The sequence below is a fragment of the Dipodomys spectabilis genome, unplaced genomic scaffold (assembly GCF_019054845.1).
Source record: "Dipodomys spectabilis isolate Male_0828 unplaced genomic scaffold, ASM1905484v1 ptg000565l, whole genome shotgun sequence".
NCBI lineage: Eukaryota > Metazoa > Chordata > Mammalia > Rodentia > Heteromyidae > Dipodomys > Dipodomys spectabilis.
The window spans coordinates 2,128,045-2,147,011 of NW_024871242.1; the positions used below are offsets into that span (position 1 = coordinate 2,128,045).

Consider the following 18,967-nt stretch of genomic DNA (forward strand, 5'->3'; position numbering starts at 1 on the left):
CTGCACCTCTTTTGGTATTTCGACCCAGTGTTCTTTCAAATTCTGGTCTATTTCTCACTTTATTCTTGAGTCATTGCCTCCAGCATGTCTTGGATATAGTGTTTGTCTTCCATTCCTGCTTTTCTCCCACTGGGACTCTCCCCTGGATTGCTGCTGGCTTTTAGAGAGAGCTTGCTATCCTAGGTGTTGATAAACCTTGTAATATTTCTCTGTGATTTTCTCATGGGGATTCAGGGATTATTGCAGACTAATCTGAAATTTTGTTTTGGTCAATAGGTGTCTGTCTTTGCTTGATTACTGTTTCTGTGCTGGTAGAGAGAGTCTGTACCTGATCTCAGTTCTGTTGGGGGCCGACCTCCAGCTGCTGGTCTGACCCACACAGGATTCTCAGCTCTCTGCTGTAGATCACTGGCAGTTCCCGCCTTTAGAAGGGTTGAGCAGCCTAGATTGCTCCTGTTTGTTTCTACAGGTGCTCTTGGCGAGTTCGGATGTGCTGGATGTACTCTCCCAGATGCTGGAGTCTGCTATGGTCTCCTGATGTTTTGTTTTGTTTTACATTTTGGCTAGTTGTAGGCTTGAACTCTGGTCTTGGGTGCTGTCCCTCAGCTCTTCAGCTCAAGGCTGGCACCCTACCATTTGACCCATAGCACCACATCTGGCCCTTTCTGCTTATGTTTTGTTGAGGAATGAGATCCAGGGCCTCTTGCACATAAGACAAGCACTGTACTGCTGAGCAACTTACCAGCCTGAGCTCCTGACTATTATCAGGTGCTGGAGGCCTGTCTTGTTCAATTCCCAGCCTAGAATACATGGGTCGGGTTCTTGTGGGGTTTGGGCTTCTCTTGTCCTGAACCCCCTGCATCTTTTGCTGTCACAGACATGATTACCAGGGGTGCATTTCCCCTGTTTTTCTCCCCTCTGCTGAAGCGTATACTCACCTTCTGATTTCAGTTGGGAGGAGTTAGTTATGTTGCTCAGGCACCAGATCCCCAGGCCTGGTCCCAGACCCCAGCCTGGGGCACACCTGATGGACCTGTGCTGCTATGTATCCCACCTAGATTACGCAGCTTGGAGTAGACAGTTCAAATTTCTTCCACCGTTGGGTGTCTTGACCCAGTGGCATTGTTCCAGGCTTGGGCATTTAAGCTTCCTTCCAGGGTCTCTCTTGTTCAAGCCTTGCCAGCTGAGTGTGATCCATGGGCTGGTGGAGCTCTTGAACAGTTTCTAGTTTTAGTGGGTCCTGTGGTGCAGGTTTTGGGGTAGGGGGTCTGGGGATTCCCACCAGCTCTGGTCTCCTTTGAGGAATACACTGTCCCCTGCGGGGTACTCACCCTGGAGCTAGTTGTTTCTGTGTGATGTAGGTTGCTGGTTGCTGTTGCAGTGAGAGTTCAATTGAGGTAGTTGTGGGCTAGGCTGAGAGTTGGTGGCTCCGTGTGTTTCTTTTCTGTCACTGCCTCCATTGATACTGTTTGTGTCCACTCCACGGGATGGGCCTCCGGCCTCCACCCGAGGGGTGGGGAAGGGGCCTCTGTGCAGGTGCTGATCTCTGGGGTTTGTCTCTGTTTGCGCTCTCTTGATCAGCATCAGTTCCTTTCAGTTCTTCTGCTCTGGTGTTCTGTGGGCATCTCATGTATCTCTGAGGTTCCTGCCATGGTGCTGAGTGGCTTTTGTGGGATGGAGCCTCTCTGCTCGAATGGAGAGTGAGGGGTAGGGGTGGGATCTTTGTGTAAGTTCCCTGCTCAGAGGTTTCTTCATTCGTCACGATCAGCTGGTCTGACACTGGTACCTCAAGGGGCTTTGGTGCGGGTGATCTGCACACAGCTCCCTGTGTCTCTGGGCCACCGGCAGCTCCCACCAGGCCAGGCTGGCCATGGCTTGGCACGCTGCTTTGTGACCATTAGACGTTGGGGGAGGGGTCTTCATGCTTCTCTGTTGTGAAATTCTTCTTTTTACTCCTGTTTATCTCTGGATGTTGATTTTTTTGTTGTCGGTATCTTGGGGAGATTAAACGTTGGAACTCGAACTCTCTTTTTGGTTGGGGAGAGCTGTGGCATTCCCCTACTTCCCGGTCGCCATCTTGGACCCCCTCGAGTTTTTGCTTTTTTTATTCAGATATAATTTTAATTTATCTGGTGAAATGAGTACTAAAGAAACCAAAGATATTTCTGGTGCTTATCTGAAAAATTATACTTTAAAATATTCTGTATTCTGTTTGTATAATGCCCATAATCTATTTTATTCTTTCCTAGATATAAGACTTTGAATACTACATTGTTTTATAATATATAGGTTCATTAATAAATGTGTCCTTTCAGATTGCATTCCATACCAAAACAGTTTAAGATTCCTTTTTTACTAGGTCTTTATAGTATATTTCTTTGGAATAAAATGACAATGTTTTCTAATTTTAAAAGTTTTATAAAGATTATGCAATGTAAAGGCCTTTCTAAGGTGAAGATTTAACTGATGTCAAACTAACTTTTATTTATATGAATTACATGTATTGTTACACTTGTAATTTTGTAATCAACTTTTTAATAATTGTTTTTCATTTCTTGCATCTGAAGAATGAAAATTATGGAATAATTCACAGATTTTCATATCATCCTTTGCAATTGCCATGTTAATCTCTGTATTGGTGTAATTTTGATATACGTGCTGCTGAAGCATATAATGTCCTCTAAATTTAGGTAGTTAATGATGCAATATTTATACAGGATTATATCCTTTGGTGCCTATATGTAACAAGGAAACATTATTGTTCCTAACAATGCTACTGATCTTCTTTCCCTAAAATTCTGTGTATAATGGAAAATAATTATATTGTTCAATTGATTGCTCACGTTTGCAATTTTTTTGTCAATGACTATTTTAAATCTTTTTCATTTTAGATTTAATCATACTTTGAAGCATTTTTAGCTAGGTCCAAAGGGGATGGCTTTTTCAAGTACTTATTTATCCAACTGAGTTAGCTCTGTGTAGCTAACAGATTCAAAGTAAGCCTTGCTTAAGAGCTACTTCTAAACTTCTGCAGCTGAAATTTTCCCAAATGAAGTCTCATTGGCACAAATGTCTACTTGACACTTTACCATTCTTCCATGTAATATCAGACCAACCAGAATATCTTACCCTGATAGTGTAAATTGTCTTACTTGAACAAAACAAATCTTAGTTCCAAGGGATCATAGAAAGATGAATATTTCAGACAGAACTTTTCAGACTAGAAGGTTTTTATCAAAATATAATTTTTTATTATACCTACCATTTCAAAAGTAGCTAAAGCCAAGAAGGTGAAAAAATTGTTCATATGCATGATTACCTAATGTCCTGGCCTATCTACCTTCCAACCAGGCAGGAACTTAGACTAATGCTTTTCTATCACCAAATATTTTCATAGCTCCAGGAGAAGTCCATATGTTTCTCCTTGATATTAGGCCTTAAATTGGTAATGTTTCCTCTTGCCTTCAGTCTGTAAATCTACAAAAGGTAAAGGTTTAAATCTAACTCTACCAAACACTGAGGTAGAGATAATGGAATAATACTTTAAAACAGAGTTGCTTTTGATACCCTAACCAAAACAGAACAATGCAAAACATGTGCCATTATATTATGTTATATATAGTTATATATTTTATATTTATATGTGCTGATTTTATATTTCACACAGTGAAACTTACTAGAATCAATTGATAATTTGAAAAGTAAATTGATATTTATTTATTCCAATAAATAGAATTGGAATATAAATAATTAGGTTTAGAATATATATTAGAATATAAAAAGTATCAATGCAATGTATTCGATATAAACTTGTGATACCTTCTATGTGTTCATGGTCTTCTGAATTCACATTGTTAAAAATCAATGTTGTTTCCTCTAATCTATAAGAGATTTTACTCTGATGCTCTGTTTATTGTTTTAACTCACTGGTCCCAAACTGTTTTTCTCCATATTTCTGATGCATTCCTACAGATTATACTCCAATTGTGCTAATATGATATCTAAAAGACATTATTCTTCTATAGACCCATGGGTCCTAATATCTTATGGCTGAGTTACCTGCATCATTAGATAACAGGGGCAAGACTTCTCACCTAAGCCTACGCAACATGCCAGCAGAAAGTAACTGAAAATCCATCTCAATTTCTCATTTCTTATATTTCAGGGCTCCAATTCCTTGAGAAACAAGAATTAGCAGCAAGCAATTGTGTAATGCAAGGCAACTTAAAATGAAAGATGAAGTCACAAAATCGAGAGAAATTACTGTATTTCAAACTGAATTTACAGATGGCCAGCCCATATGAGTGAACAAGATCAGAAAATGTCACAAGATTATTTTTAATACCCCTCCCCTAATGACTAATGTAATATATCAGTCCAGCATAAGTGGGCCCAAAAAATAGTTCCTGTAAGGATGGATCCGTGATTGATCTACCATGATCAGGAAAACATGACTTAGAGGTCAAATGTAATTCAGCAGAACATTAATTGAGAAGATCGGTAGTGCTTCAAAACACTGGTACTTTAGTACAACTTGGTTCTGTGGTATAAAAAGGTTGTCATTCTCAAACCAAACTACATTTAATCTCCTGAAAGTGTATTCCTTTTCAAATAAACTTTTTGAAATCACACTTGCCAAAATAACCTTTGATAAGTAGATGACACTTAGTGACATTACAAGTTTTTCAAGTGTAGGGAGCAAGATACAATAGAGTTGATTTATTTACCCAGCACTAATGTCAAACAGGTTCAAACATTCATTAAAATCTAGAAATAGTACCACGCACCATTTGTGTTGTTCAGTAGGTGCCTTCCAGAAATTTGTTAAATGGATCAGCCTCCCATATTTCAACCCCAAACGTTAGCTAATAAAGTAAATTTCATCACTTAATAAGGGGCATTTTAAAAAGTCATAAATACTTGCCTTATCATATACTGTTTTGTTTTCCCTCTGTCTAGCATAGTAATAAATATGTCTTTAAATCTTGAGTATGGTTACTCATCTGAGATGTGACAAAATCTATCTTCTATTTCTATCATATTCCTCTATAGTAGTAAATGTTGGTTTTCTTCTTTTTCCAAAACTTATAGGAGGTAGAAAGTCTTATTCCATGTAAAATAAAATAATCACACATCATTTTACAAAGCCCATTATAAAAACTGGTAGTTAAGAATACATTCAAAGCCATTTTTAAACTTTCTTGTTGACTAAAGATTAATCTTCAAATGAATGAGAATATAATCATGTCTAGGTGTTTCAAGTCTCCAGTCTTGCAAATTGTTATTGCAGATGAATGAATTATGGAAATATAAGCTGACATCAGTTCAAGTATATGCAGGACTGAAACTCCATGGAATGTATATAAACCTTTCAAATATTAACAGACAGTTTAACAGAATGACTATCAGGAAGTTGAAACCAGACAGGCATAATATTAAAGACATAAAATGAATGAAAAATGGAACAAGGGGCAAGTACAGCTAGAATACTCAATCTACACATTTGAGAAAGGAAGTGGTAAATCGGAAATAAATCTTGGGGAAGGGGGTGGTTGAGAATGATAGAAGGAGTCACTGTGATCCAGGAGCAATGGATAATTAGGTGGACATATTTAATTGTAAGACACTTGCACAACCTTTGGAAATTCAGTTAAAAAACACAAAAACACATAAAAATCACAACCAAACAGCACTCTCTAGGGAGTATGAATATGACCTCTCAAAAATTTTAAGCAGTTAATGGAGGGAAGTCTTGGTAAAAGCAAACAAAGATGTTCAAAGAGGGCAGTTTGGTGTAGGGGAGGATTCCAAAAAGATTTAAATAGATTATCTAAGGTTATAAATCACCTATATCTGTGCAAATATTATCTTTCTTCTATGAGTTCTCTTTGTCTGAACTGGATACTCCAGTCCTGTGCCACAATTGATAGCTTGGAAAGATGGAATGGAAGAAACAAGATGAAGAACCCATTACTCCACTGTAGAGAAAACAATCCACTATTTTTTCTCTCATCTCTCTTCACTACATTTTATTCATACTTTTAGGTCAATTCTTTTTGAATTACATTTTCTTTCTTTATTCTGGCAAAGTAATTGGTCAAATAATTCACTAAAGATTATCTGCCATTTTTTTGATTATGCTGTTTAATTGACTAAGCGAGTCCATTAAACTTTCCTCTTGCATTTGGTTGCCATGAAACAACATCCATGTTAATGAGGACAAATCTAATGTAAAAATTGTCTCCAGAAAACCAGTCAAAGAAGCTGTGATTACAAATACTTGGCTAACTTTTTTATTTTTCCTTTTCCTTGAAAGTCTTCTTGTGTCTAAATTGCCCAGAAAAATAAGTACTCCATCACTTTTTGTTTCAATCAATTCTAACCTCAAGGATATATTTTGCTAACAAGATGCTTAGAGGAAACCAAAAAATACTCCATTTTTATCTTCTCACTTAAGACTCTCCTTACATACCATATCAGGAACAGTGAAGTTATTCTTTGCAAAATTATTACAATATATTACTTTTCTCTTGTTCTTGCATTTGCTCACCAAGATGTATGGAGAAGAATAGAGGTAAATCACCCATTCCTTGGAAGAAAGGTCTGTTACAAAAGGACAACACTTCTGTGTCCTACTTGTATGTCCTCCTCTCAGCTCTTTCCTGATTTCCAATTAAACACAGCTTCTTGGCTTCAAGTCTATTGAAGCCTCACCCACTGCTTCATCTTCATAATTTCTATTTTAAAACTCTTTTAAGGGTAGAGACCCAGCTATATACAACCAATCTGAAAAAGATCACAAACCACAAAATCTAAAGGAGTTTTATGACTTTTCAGGAGGACGATTGGGAGACCTAGGACTCCCCATGCCAATCGTTTGCTCATCATATTCCTGCCTCGGTTTGTCCCCTTTCCTATTGGCCAATACTCGTCTCTGTAACTGATCTGGATATGACCAGGTGTCAGGAATGGTAGTGGTTAGAGCCCCGTTCTTTTTTTGTCTAGGAGACAACTCCTCCACTACTGGCACTCTCAGCAATCACTGGCAACCCAATGACTCATATCCTTTTGCAGGTTTGGTACGTGTTCCCCCATTTATTGTTCTGGCTACTAATGACTCTCAGTTTTCCCAGGTTCAATTGATTAGTCCGCGCAGTAAAAGAGCACTAGGATTGATCCTTGCAATCGGGTCCGTAATCATTGCTACAGAGGCTTCAGCTACCACCGCCGCTATATTGCTGTCCCAAAGCGTGTCCACCATGAAACAGATAAACCAGCTCATCCCTCAATCATCTTAAGGGAGGCCTCCTTGTGCTCCAACAACGAATAGACTTGCTCCAAGAACAGATTACGTTTCTTTGATTACAACAAGGAGGACTATGTAATGCTATGACTACTTCTGTCTGTCAGCTTTCCATTCCCGCACCCAATTTCACTGAACTTAGTAACTATATCAAAGGCCCTTGGTCCCTTAAGTACTTAAACTTCACCCAAAACTTGCTGCATGATCTTACCCACCTAAACCAGACCACCATACAGCTTATTCCCGCTGCCTCCTTTTTAGAAGATGTGCTTTAAAAGTTACAACAATGGTTTTTGCCATCCTCTCTGGTCATCTGGGGAGGCCTTGCACTTGTAAGGCTTACTCTCCTAGGAATTATTAAATTCTTGCACTCCTGGCAAAAACGCCTCCAACAACGGGTCACCATAATGATGGTCCTTTTAATAGAAAAGGGGAAAATTGTGGGTAGAGCCGGTCAGATCTGGTTGAGTCAGCTAGAGTAGCAGTTGAAGCACACTTCCTGCTCATAGAGACGTGACCCACAGGCACGTCTGCCTAGCTTGCAAGCCATGAACTGTCCATGCTCCCTACATGCCCCTGGGGGCCCAATCAGTTCCTGTCACCAAGCAGTGCCCATCATCAACTCCCCGCTAAGTAATTGGCTGGGAAGGACTCAGGAGGTTGGGAAACCTGGGGCTATAAAATCCCAACTCTTGTGCAGAAATAAACCAGACCTGCTTCTCCTAACGTGTGTTCCTTGAGTGCGTCGTTCACACTTACCTCCTGCCAGAGATCTAGCCCTACAATGTAGCAATGGGAGAGGCCTTATAGTCCTTCACCTTCATTAGACTTGAAGCTAAGAATCTGTGATTAGTTGGAAATCAGGCAAGAGCTAAGAGGAGGATAGAGAAATAGGACATAGGAGCATTGTCCTTTTGTAAAAGACACTGTCATCCAAGGTATGGGTGATTCAACTCTATTCTTCTCCATACATCTTGTTGAGCAAATGAAAGACGAAGAGAAAAAAATAATCTATTGAAATATTTTTGCAAAGAATAACTTCACTGTTCCTGATATGGTATCTAAGGAGAGTCTTAAGAGAGAAGATAAAAGTGCAGTATACTTCAGTTTCCTCTAAGCATCTTGTTAGCAAAATATATCTTTGAGGTTATAAGTGACTCATCCAAAAATTGGTGGAGTACTTATTTTTGAGGGCACTTTAGACACAAGAAGACTTTTAAGGTAAAAGAAAAAAGAAAAATGTATAGCTAAATATTTGTGATCACAGCTTCTTGGACTGGTATTTTGGAGACAAAGTTTTACATTAGAGATTGTCCTCATTAACATTGATGCTGGGTTTCCGTGGCAAGGGGGAAGTTTAATGGACTCACTTGGACAAGAAAACAGATGATAGAAAAAAATGGCTAATAATATTTAGTGAATTATTTTGACCAATTACTTTGCCAGAACAAAGAAGGAAATATATAATTCAAATCACTTGACTTAAACTTATGAGTAAAACTAGTCAATAGAAATGAGAGAAAACGTAGAGGACTGTTTCCTCTCCAATGGAGTAATGGGAATGGGTTCTTGATCTTGTTTCTTCCATTCTATCTTCACAAGCTATCAAGTGTGGCTCAAGACTAGAATATCCAGTTCAGACCAAGAGAACTCACAGAAGAAAATATTTGCAGCAGATGTAGGTGATTTATAACTTTAAACAATCTATTTACATCTGTTAAAAATCCTCCTCTACCCAAAATTGCTCACTTCGAACAGCTTTGTATGCTTTTCCCAAGATTGTCCTTCATTAACTATTTAAAATTTTGAGAGGTCATAATCGTACTCTATAGAGATTGATGTTTGGTTGTGCTTTTTGTGTGTTTTTGTTTTTTGTTGTGTTTTTTCACTCAATTTCTAAAGGTTCTGAAAGTGTGTTACAATTAAATATGTCCATCTAATTGCCCAATGTTCCGGGATCAGAGTCACTCCTTCTATCATTCTCAACCAACCCCTTCTACAAGATTTATTTCCAATTTACCACTTCCTTTCTCACATGTGTATATTAGGTATTCTAGCTGTACTTGCCCCTTGTTCCATTCTTCATTCATTCTATGTCTTTACTATTATTACCATTATTTCAACTTCCTGATAGTCATTCTGTTAAACTGTCTGTCAGTACTTTGAAAGGTTTATATACATTCCATGGAGTTTCAATTCTGCATATACTTGAACTGATGTCAGCTTATATTTTCATAATTCATTCATCTGAAGTAACAATTTGCAAGAATGAAGACCTGAAGCACCTAGACATGATTTCATTGCTATCCATTTGGAAGGTTAATCTGTAGTCAACAAGAAAGTTTAAAAATAGCTTAGAATGTATTCCTAACTACCAGTTTTTATAAATGGCTTTGTACAATGGTTTGTGATTATTTTATTTTACATGGGATAATATTTTCTACTACCTATAAGTTTTGGCAAAAGAAGAAAACTAAAATTTACTACTGTAAAGGAAAATGATAGAAATAGAAGACAGATTGTATGTTTGTCAAATCTCTGATGAGTACTCATATTCAATTCTTTAAGTCATATTTCTTACTATGTTAGACAGGGAAAACATAAAACACCATATGATAAGGCAACTATTCATGACTTTTTAAAATATACTTATTATGTGATGAAATTTACTTTAATAGCTAATGTTTTGGTTTGAAATATGGGAGGCTGATCTATTTAACAAATTTGTGAAGCCACCTACTGAAAAACACAAATGGTGGGGCGTACTATTCATACACTTTAAGGAATGGTTGAACCTGTTTGGCATTAGTGCTGGGTAAATAAATCAACTCTATTGTAACTTGCTCCCTACACTTGAAAAACTAGTAACCTCACTAAACATCATCACTTGTAAAGTGTTTTTTTTGGCAAATGTGATTTTTTAAAGTTTATTTGAAAAGGAATATACTTTCAGCAGATTAAATGTAGGTTATCATTTGTTTGAGAATGACAACATTTTTATACTACAGAACCAAATTTTACTGAAGTACCAGTGTTTTGAAGCACTAAAGATCTTCTCAATTAATGTTTTTCTGAATTATATTTGACCTCTATGTCAAGTATTCCTAGCATTGGTAGACCAATTATGGATCTATCTTTCAGGAACTATTTTTTGGCCTGTTGATACTGGACTGAAATCATTCATCAATCATTAAGAGAGGGTTATTACAAATAATCTTGTGACATTTGTGGACTTTTTCACTCATATGGGATGGTCATCTGAAAATTGAAAGTTTGAATTATTGTACTTTCACATTTTGTGATTTCATCTTGCATTTTAAGTTGCCTTGCATTTCCCAATTGCTCACTGCTAATTCCTGCATTTCAAGGAATTGGGGCCCTGAAATATAAGAAATGAGAAATTGAGATGGGTCTTCAATGACTTTCTCTTGGCATGTTGCATGGGCGTAGGTGGGAACTCTTGTCCTAGTTATCTGATGATGCGGATAACTGGGACCTGGGATCCTAGGACCCATGGATCCTGTGGAAGAATAATACTTTTTAGACATCATATCAGCAAAATTTGGGTATAATCAGTAGGAATGTTTCAAAAATATGGAGAAAAACAATTTGGGACCAGCGAGTTAAAACATTAAACAGAGCAGCAGAGTAAAATCCCTTATAGATTAGAGGAAAACATTGTTTTTTTTACCATGTGAATTCAGAAGACCAAGAACACGTAGAAAGTATCACAAGTTTATACCAAAAACATTGCATTGATACTTTTTATATTCTAATATATATTCTAATCCTGATTATTTATATTCCAATCTATTTATTGGAATAATATAAATTAGTCAAATTATCAATTAATTCTACTAAGATTTACTGTGTGAAATATAAAATCAGCACATATAAATATAAAATATATAATTATCTATAATATAAGAAAATGATTTTCATTGTTCTGTTATGGTTAAGGTATCAAAGGCAACTGTTTTAAAGTATTATTCCATTACCTCTACCTCAGTGTTTGATAGAATTAGAACTAAAGCTTTACCATTTGGAGATGTACAGCCTAGAGGCAAGAGGAAACACTGTGATTAAAACACTCCCAATTTAAGGCCTAATAAGGAGGAGAAACGTATGGACTTCTCCTGGAGCTATGGAATATATTTGGTGATAGAAAATCAGTGGTGTAACTTCCTACCTGGTTGGATGGTAGACAGGCCAGGACATTAGGTAATCATGCATATGAACAATTTTTTCACCTTCTTGGCTTTAGCTACTTTTGAAATGGTAGGGTGTAATAAGCAGTTATATTTTGAAAAATACCTTCTAGTCCGAACAGTTCTGTCTGAACTGTTCGTCTCTCTATAATCCCTTGTAACTATGATTAGTTTTGCTCCAGTAAGACAATCTATGCTGTCAGGGTAAGACATTCTGGGTGGGCTGTTCCTACATGGAGCAAGGGTAAAGGGTCAAGGAGACATTTGTGCCAGCAAGACCTCATTTGGGAAATTTTAAGCTGCAGATGTTTAGAAGTAGCTGTTAAGCAAGGCTTACTTTGAATCCATTAGCTCCACAAAGCTAACTCAGTTAATAAATAAGTACTTGAAAATCAATGACCTTTGCACCTATCTATAAAGGCTTCAACGTATGATCAAATTTCAAATGAAAATGATTTAAAATAGTCATTGACAAAATCTTGCAAATGTAAACAATCGAACAAACAACATAGGTTTTTTCCACCATACACAGAATTTTACAGAATTAAGATGAATAGCAATTTTGGGAACAATAAGGTTTCCTTGATACAAATAGGCAACCAAAGATCTATGCCTGTCTTAAGATTGCATCATTAATTACTTAAATTTACAAGATAGTACATGCTTCAGCAGCAGGTCTACCTGAATTACAATACAGAGATTTACATGGCTCTTGCACCAAGATGATATGAAAATTTGTGAAGTATTCCATATTTTTCATTCTTCAGATGCAAGAAATGAAAAACAGTTATTAAAAAGTTGATTACAAATATACAAGTGTAATAATATATGTAATTAATAGAAATAAAAGTTAGTTTGACATCAGTGTATTCAATCTTCACCGTTTTAGAAAGGCCTTTACATAGCATAACCTTTACAAAACTTTTGAAATAAGATAACATTGTCATTTTATCTTAAAATGTTTCTATATGGAATGCAATCTGAAAGGACACATTTATTAATGAACCTATGTATTATAAAACAATGTCAAATTCAAAGTATTATATCTAGGAGAGAATGAAATAGATTATGGACATTATACAAACAGAATACTAAATATTTTAAAATATACTTTTTCAGACAAGCACCAGTAATATCTTCAGTTTCTGTACTACTCATTTCAACAGATAAGTTAAAATTATTTCTGATTTAAAAAATTACAAACTCTATAGAAATCACTATAGATGTATACAAACAACTCGAATATATTTTGACATCAAAGTCAGGCAATTCACTTGGAAGAATACCATGGAATCCATGAACTTTTAAAGTAAGGTATTGCTGTTGCTTTGTATTGTGAAAATATTTTCTATGGACACATAGGATGGACTGGCAATTTTGAAATTTAAGAAACTTAACTGATCCATTAGGACTTAGGAGAACAATTTGTACAGCTTTCCACAACTTCAAAGAGGTAGTGATACATACTTACCCTTTTGGCAATATCAAATGCAGTTTCTTCCAAGTTGTGCTTCAGACATGGCTTGATATAATGGTTCAACAGAAGGAGATCCAGCGTATCTTTGCTATATCTATTCCCAGCAGCAAGATGCAAGGGGGTCAAGAGGCCTTTAATTTGGCCATTGGTATCTGCATTATGATGAAATAAAGAAGCCACTCTGTTATTATTCCATGTATAAGTACTGTTCAGGGATGTCCAGACATTCGCAGTTATTGCATGAATATCTGCCTTGAGCCACCACCTCATGGACAATGTCTAAGTGTCCACTGTAGACTTCTCCATGAAGAGGGTTATACTCATCGTCATCCCTAGTAATCACATGAGTGGAGTTTTTGGAAAGTAGTCTCTGCACTGTAGTAAGGCGATTATTTTCAGCAGAACAAAGAAGAAATTTGCTTGGATACTATTTCATTTTTTTCTTGCAATTGATACCATTTCTCACTTTTTCACCTTGTTCCTCAACTTCATCAGAATTGCCTAACCAGAGACTTTGAGTGCCAGTGAGAATTTGCTGTCCATGTATTTCCCCAATAGTTCACATTGGATGAAATGGTCAGAAAAATCCGGTGAATTTTCTGCATCTGTTTATTTTTTTCACTATTATTTATTTTCTCTTTTTTCATTTTTACTATTCTAAATTATTCTAACTGGAGAGTAGGAAATTGGTAGAGAGCAGAGGAAAGATTTTCCTCCGTATTTAAAGGTACAGACTGAAATGAGGACCAGTGTTGTCTTCATGTGCAGCTTATTCTAAGAATGAGAAAATAGGAAATAATGTCTTCTGTGTAAATGAATTGGGATATGGCAGAGCAGAAAGTAAAATGATGCAACCAAAAATATAAAAGCAAAATAAATTAGGATAATTATGGAGCAATCATATTACCTATGAGAACCATGAAAGGGAGAGAGGAAGAGAGAGACAGATGTGCAATGATCTAGCTAGCCACAAAATCCATCCCTCTGATCAAATTATAGAGCAAATAATTTTATTTTTTAAAAGAGATGGAAATAGAATTTAAGATCAGATGTCTCCATTGTTTTTAATTATATTCTTATTATCTTAAATACTTGTACAAGGGAATTTTCATTCAACATATCAGTTTTTTTAAGTAAAATGGATCTTTATATAACTTTTCCACACCCTTCCAAACCTCACCCCACTTTAATTTTTTCTAGTTTCATACTATCTGCATTGAATATTATACCATCACTCTCTTCCTCCATAACTCTCTTTATTCCTTCCTTTTGACTTCCACTCACATATTTCAAGTGATAGTTTCCTGGTCCTCATTTTGTTGGAGTAAAGTTCAATTTTATAAGAAATTACACCTTTGAAATACTCCTCTGCAAATAGCATGCTTTGGTTAATATTTTTGTGTAAACTTGTATAAATTTCTAACTTCCAAATATGACACAGAATATGGGTCCTTTGTGTGTCTGGTGTCTGGCTCTGACTTAGTTCACTTAATATATTTTTAGACCTATTCATTTCGTTGCAAATAATGTAACAGTCTTCAAAATGGATGGGTTCAATCCAATTGTGTATATGTGCCACACATTCTCTAACCATCACTCTGCCAAAGGGCATCTGGGCTGTTTCTGTAACTTGGCTACAGTGAATAGTGCAGCAGTGAACATGGTTGTGAAAGTGATTTTACTGTAACCTTTTGGAAGAATTCATCACTTCCTTTGTGGGAGCAATCCTCTAGCCAGTTTTCCAGAATAAGAACATCCCTCCCTTCATCTTCATCACAATGTATTGCAAGTCCTCAAAAACACACTTACTCCTACAGGTCTCAATAAGCTAAAACCACACTGTGCCCATATTCTTTCAATACATTTTTTTCATAATTGTACATATAATTTAGTGAGAACCTTCTATATACTTTCCTAATGTGGGAATGAGGGACAAGACAGAGTAAACGTAAGAAATATGCAACTTAATTAGCTATTATCATATTCAAAATCATGTTCAGCTCTAATTCATAACCTCACATAATATTATTTTAATCTTTATTTGATTACTTCATCTAACCTGTAAATTATGTCAGGTGAGTTAAAAGCAAAGGTAAAAAGTGTGGTTTGATTTTGACACTCATGTGTGAGGTTGCACAACATGGGCAAATAGATGGATTAGAATTAATAGCTCTTATCCATTTTGTTAACGTAGAGATGGTTTTCCCAAACTGATTCTCGAATTCGTATTCCATTGAACAACAAGAAACATGTGATAATTTCCTTTGTTTTGCTCCTTATTAACTTTTGTTTCCATTTTATTTTATAATGGATGATTTCATAAATGTACTGTAGATACAAAAATATGTTAAAATATTTCTATCCATATGCATTGATATATACACACACACATATATTATGCAGGTTATAATGATAATGTATAATTTCAGTAAATGTACAATTTACTAAATAATTAAAACTATCGACGGCTCATGCCTGGCATCCTGGTTACTCGGGAGGCTGAGCTCTGACGATCATAGTTTGAAGCCATCCTGGGCAAGAATGTCCAGGATAATCTTATCACCAAACAACCAACCGAAAATCAGAATTGGAACTGTGGTTCAAAGTAGTAGAGTGGTAGCCTTGAGAGAAAAATCTCAGGGACATCATCCAGGTTCTTAGTTTAAGAAGTACAATCTACCCAAATAAAATCTATTTAATTTACACCTGTGTAATTAAAGTATTTCCATCACCCAAATGCACAACCACGCTCATTTGCAAGGTAACTCTGTTTTGTCTGAAGTACCATAAAATATTTTCACTTAAGTTGAAACCATTGAACCATGGGTTCATTCTATCACTCTAATGCATTTTTCCACTCAAATCTTACAATTATTCCAATTATTTAAAATCATAGCTTTTTACTTTAATACCCAAATATTAGAGTTTGAATTGAGTGTCTTGTGCCGCCTAAATGGGTGTTTTTACCACTTTGTCATGTCCCCAGTCCTAAATTATCCTGATTATGTTTCAGATCCTTGTGTATGACCTTGGGCTCAGTCCACGTTATGTTACACTTCCTGGAATTTAGAATAACAGGTGCATGGTATTGTGTACAGATCTTTCTGTCCACTCTGGGCTTTAACCTCTATCCTCACAAGAGTAGACTCCCATGTAGTCAGGATTTTCATAAGTTTGTCATAGCTCTTTTTTTTTTAAGTCTTTGCATTTCCTGCAGGTTCTTGACTACTGAATTAATTTGTTTTCTTGGGTTGTTTTGTTTCATTTGAATGTATGTGTTGAGTTGTTCCTCACTTTTCCTTTTATTCCTTTCAGTCAAGTTCTTACCTAAAGTGCTGAGGAACCAATTCTTCTTTTTCATGATAGTCAAGGTGTACATGATTTATTCCAAAGCAATTTCAGTAATATTTAAACATCTTCATATCTATGGATGGTACATAAATGATAAGTGCTGCGACGGGTCTTTTTATTTCCACAGCAGTCTTTGTCATGCACAGACAGATCATGAAATATATGAAGGTAATAAAACTACAGATGCAAGCAAAGAGAAGAAAAAACTATTATTAATTTTTTGACAGAGGCTTGAGTTCTAGTGAAAGAAATACTTTGCTTGATGCAAGATTTCACAAAATTGTATTGCTAGGAGGAAGCTAAACAATCATCTAATTCTACAGAATTGAGGGAGAAGAATCAAACTCCTGAATAGTTTACATATGGGTCAAATAAAAGCATGCTTCTAAAAAGAGAGTTGACTTTAGAGAAACATGATGAGTTCTATAAACATGATGAGTTCTATGTAAATAGGTGCTTAGCTGATTTTGTTAATTTGTAAACTAATACAGGGAAATAGGGTACAGCATGGTAAAAAATGAACTTTGCATTGAAATACTCATGTGAGTATGTGTGTACATGCACGTGTATACACGCACGTGCATGTGCAAGTGCTCATTTATTCATTCATCATCCCTAAGCTTCTGTGTCCAAGGATAGTGGTTTACCACTTGAGCCATTGTTCCACTTCTGGCTTTTTGGAGATAATCGCATGTATTTTCATGATTGGACTGGCTTTGAATAGTGGTCTTCATATCTCAGCCTCCAGAGTAGCTAGCTAATCTTACTCAGCCTCCAAGTAGCTAGTTAAAATTGGGCCTGTCCTCTATACTTCACTGCTCTTTTATTCTTGTCCTGAGGTGTTTACATGCCTAAGTCATATATATGTCTAGTTGCTTTAAGAAATACTCTGACTGCTTGGCACCAGGGGCTCCCATCTGAACTCTTAACTACTGAGGAAGCTTGAGAACACAACCCAGGCCAAAAGTTTAGTGGACTTCCATCTCAATCTATAGCTGGATGCATTGGATCATTTCCACCATCCTGCACTATCTACAGGTTAAGATTGGAAGGACTGCCGAATCCAGGACAGCCAAGTTAGGAAGCTAGACAATTTGGTGTGCAACTCTTATGCCATTGATAATGAGAAGTCTAAAAAGTCAGATCAGGTGCATGTTCTTTTGAAAGGGAACCCCTATCCTAAAATTAACCATTGATATGACACCAGTCTAACAAAAACAATACCCAAGTTGAACAAAATTTCCCACAACCAAAATAAGCATATACTTTAACATGCAAAAACTTAGTACAATCTTCTCTTTGCTCTAAAATCAGCTTCATCTAATTATCATATGATGTGACAGAATAGTTTCTTCATTAAACTGATTATATATTTTTTTAAAAACCTAGAAAATTCTTTCTCACATATTAAATGCAAACTAATGGCAAATTGCCTAAGTTCTTACCTATTTGACTACCACTATAAATTCATCTTATGATTATTATTAATGGTAATATATTCAGATTTATTAATTTACTTTGTAACAGTTATTAAACTTTTGGGTTCTCTGCTGAAGTTGAAGTATTTAAATAGTATCATCAAATTATATTACTTGGGTACTTAGGGCAGTTTTTTTAAAAGTTTTAAACCAATGGTTTCTAGTAATTCTGGTTTTTTTTTGGGAGGGGGGGTTCCGGTCGTGGGACCTGAATTCTGGGCCTGGGCGCTGTTCCTCAAGGCTAGTTCAAGGCTAGCACTCAAACACTTGATCCACAGCGCCACTTCCAGCTTTTTTTTCTGTTTATGTGATGCTGAGGAATTGAACCCAGGGCCTCAAATATGCAAAGCAAGAGTTCTACCACTGAGCCACCTTCCTAGCTCTCTATGAATTCTTAATTGGTATATTATTTAGTTTATTTTTAATTTCAATTTAATTTTATTGTAAAGGTAATGTACAGAGGGGATTATTTAGTTAGCTAAATACAGTAATGAGTACATTTATTATTGAAGGAACATTGTTATCTCTTCCATTGATTTTTTTGCACACTCAAAAAAAAAACTACTGATGCTTTTCCTGTCACTATTGACCAATGGGTACTTTTCTTTCTTCATGCATTTTTTATTATGAAATTGATATACAGAGGGCTTACAGTTATTTAAATCAACAAAAGAATACACTTCATTTTATTTTCTAAATTTCAAATTTTGAACTTAATTATTTTCTTTTGTTTCTTTAGGGTAATTCTTTTTTCAGAGTTGTAGCATTAGTTAATTTAGTTTTGCATAATTTTAACACATGTAAATTATTCAGAGATATATTTTTGCTTTCAAAATAGTTAACATGTGACTATTTAAAAATTATTTTCTTAAATTTTATATGGTTGATGAATTTAAATAAATTTATTTTCTTATAGTTCTAAACATATTTGTCCAGGTAATGAATACTGTATTTTCAAGAAGCACATACTTTATTAAAAAAGGCTGCATTACATGGTCACTTTTTGGAAATATTTATACTTGAATTAAAAAAAACTGAGCTGGGCCTAGTGATTTGTGGTTTCTATTTTCTAACTATGGTGGGAAGTGTAAATAGGGTTTGTAATTCGGGAGAGACTGGGAAACTATGAGAACTTATCATAAAATTTCCA

At 35.8% G+C, this 18,967-nt stretch overlaps 2 pseudogenes; one reads left to right on the forward strand and one right to left on the reverse strand.

Moving 5' to 3' along the window:
• Positions 1–2,571: 2,571 nt before the first annotated feature.
• LOC122100129 lies at positions 2,572–2,670 on the reverse strand (annotated as a pseudogene).
• A 9,501-nt stretch (positions 2,671–12,171) lies between these two features.
• LOC122100130 lies at positions 12,172–12,268 on the forward strand (annotated as a pseudogene).
• Positions 12,269–18,967: the final 6,699 nt, after the last annotated feature.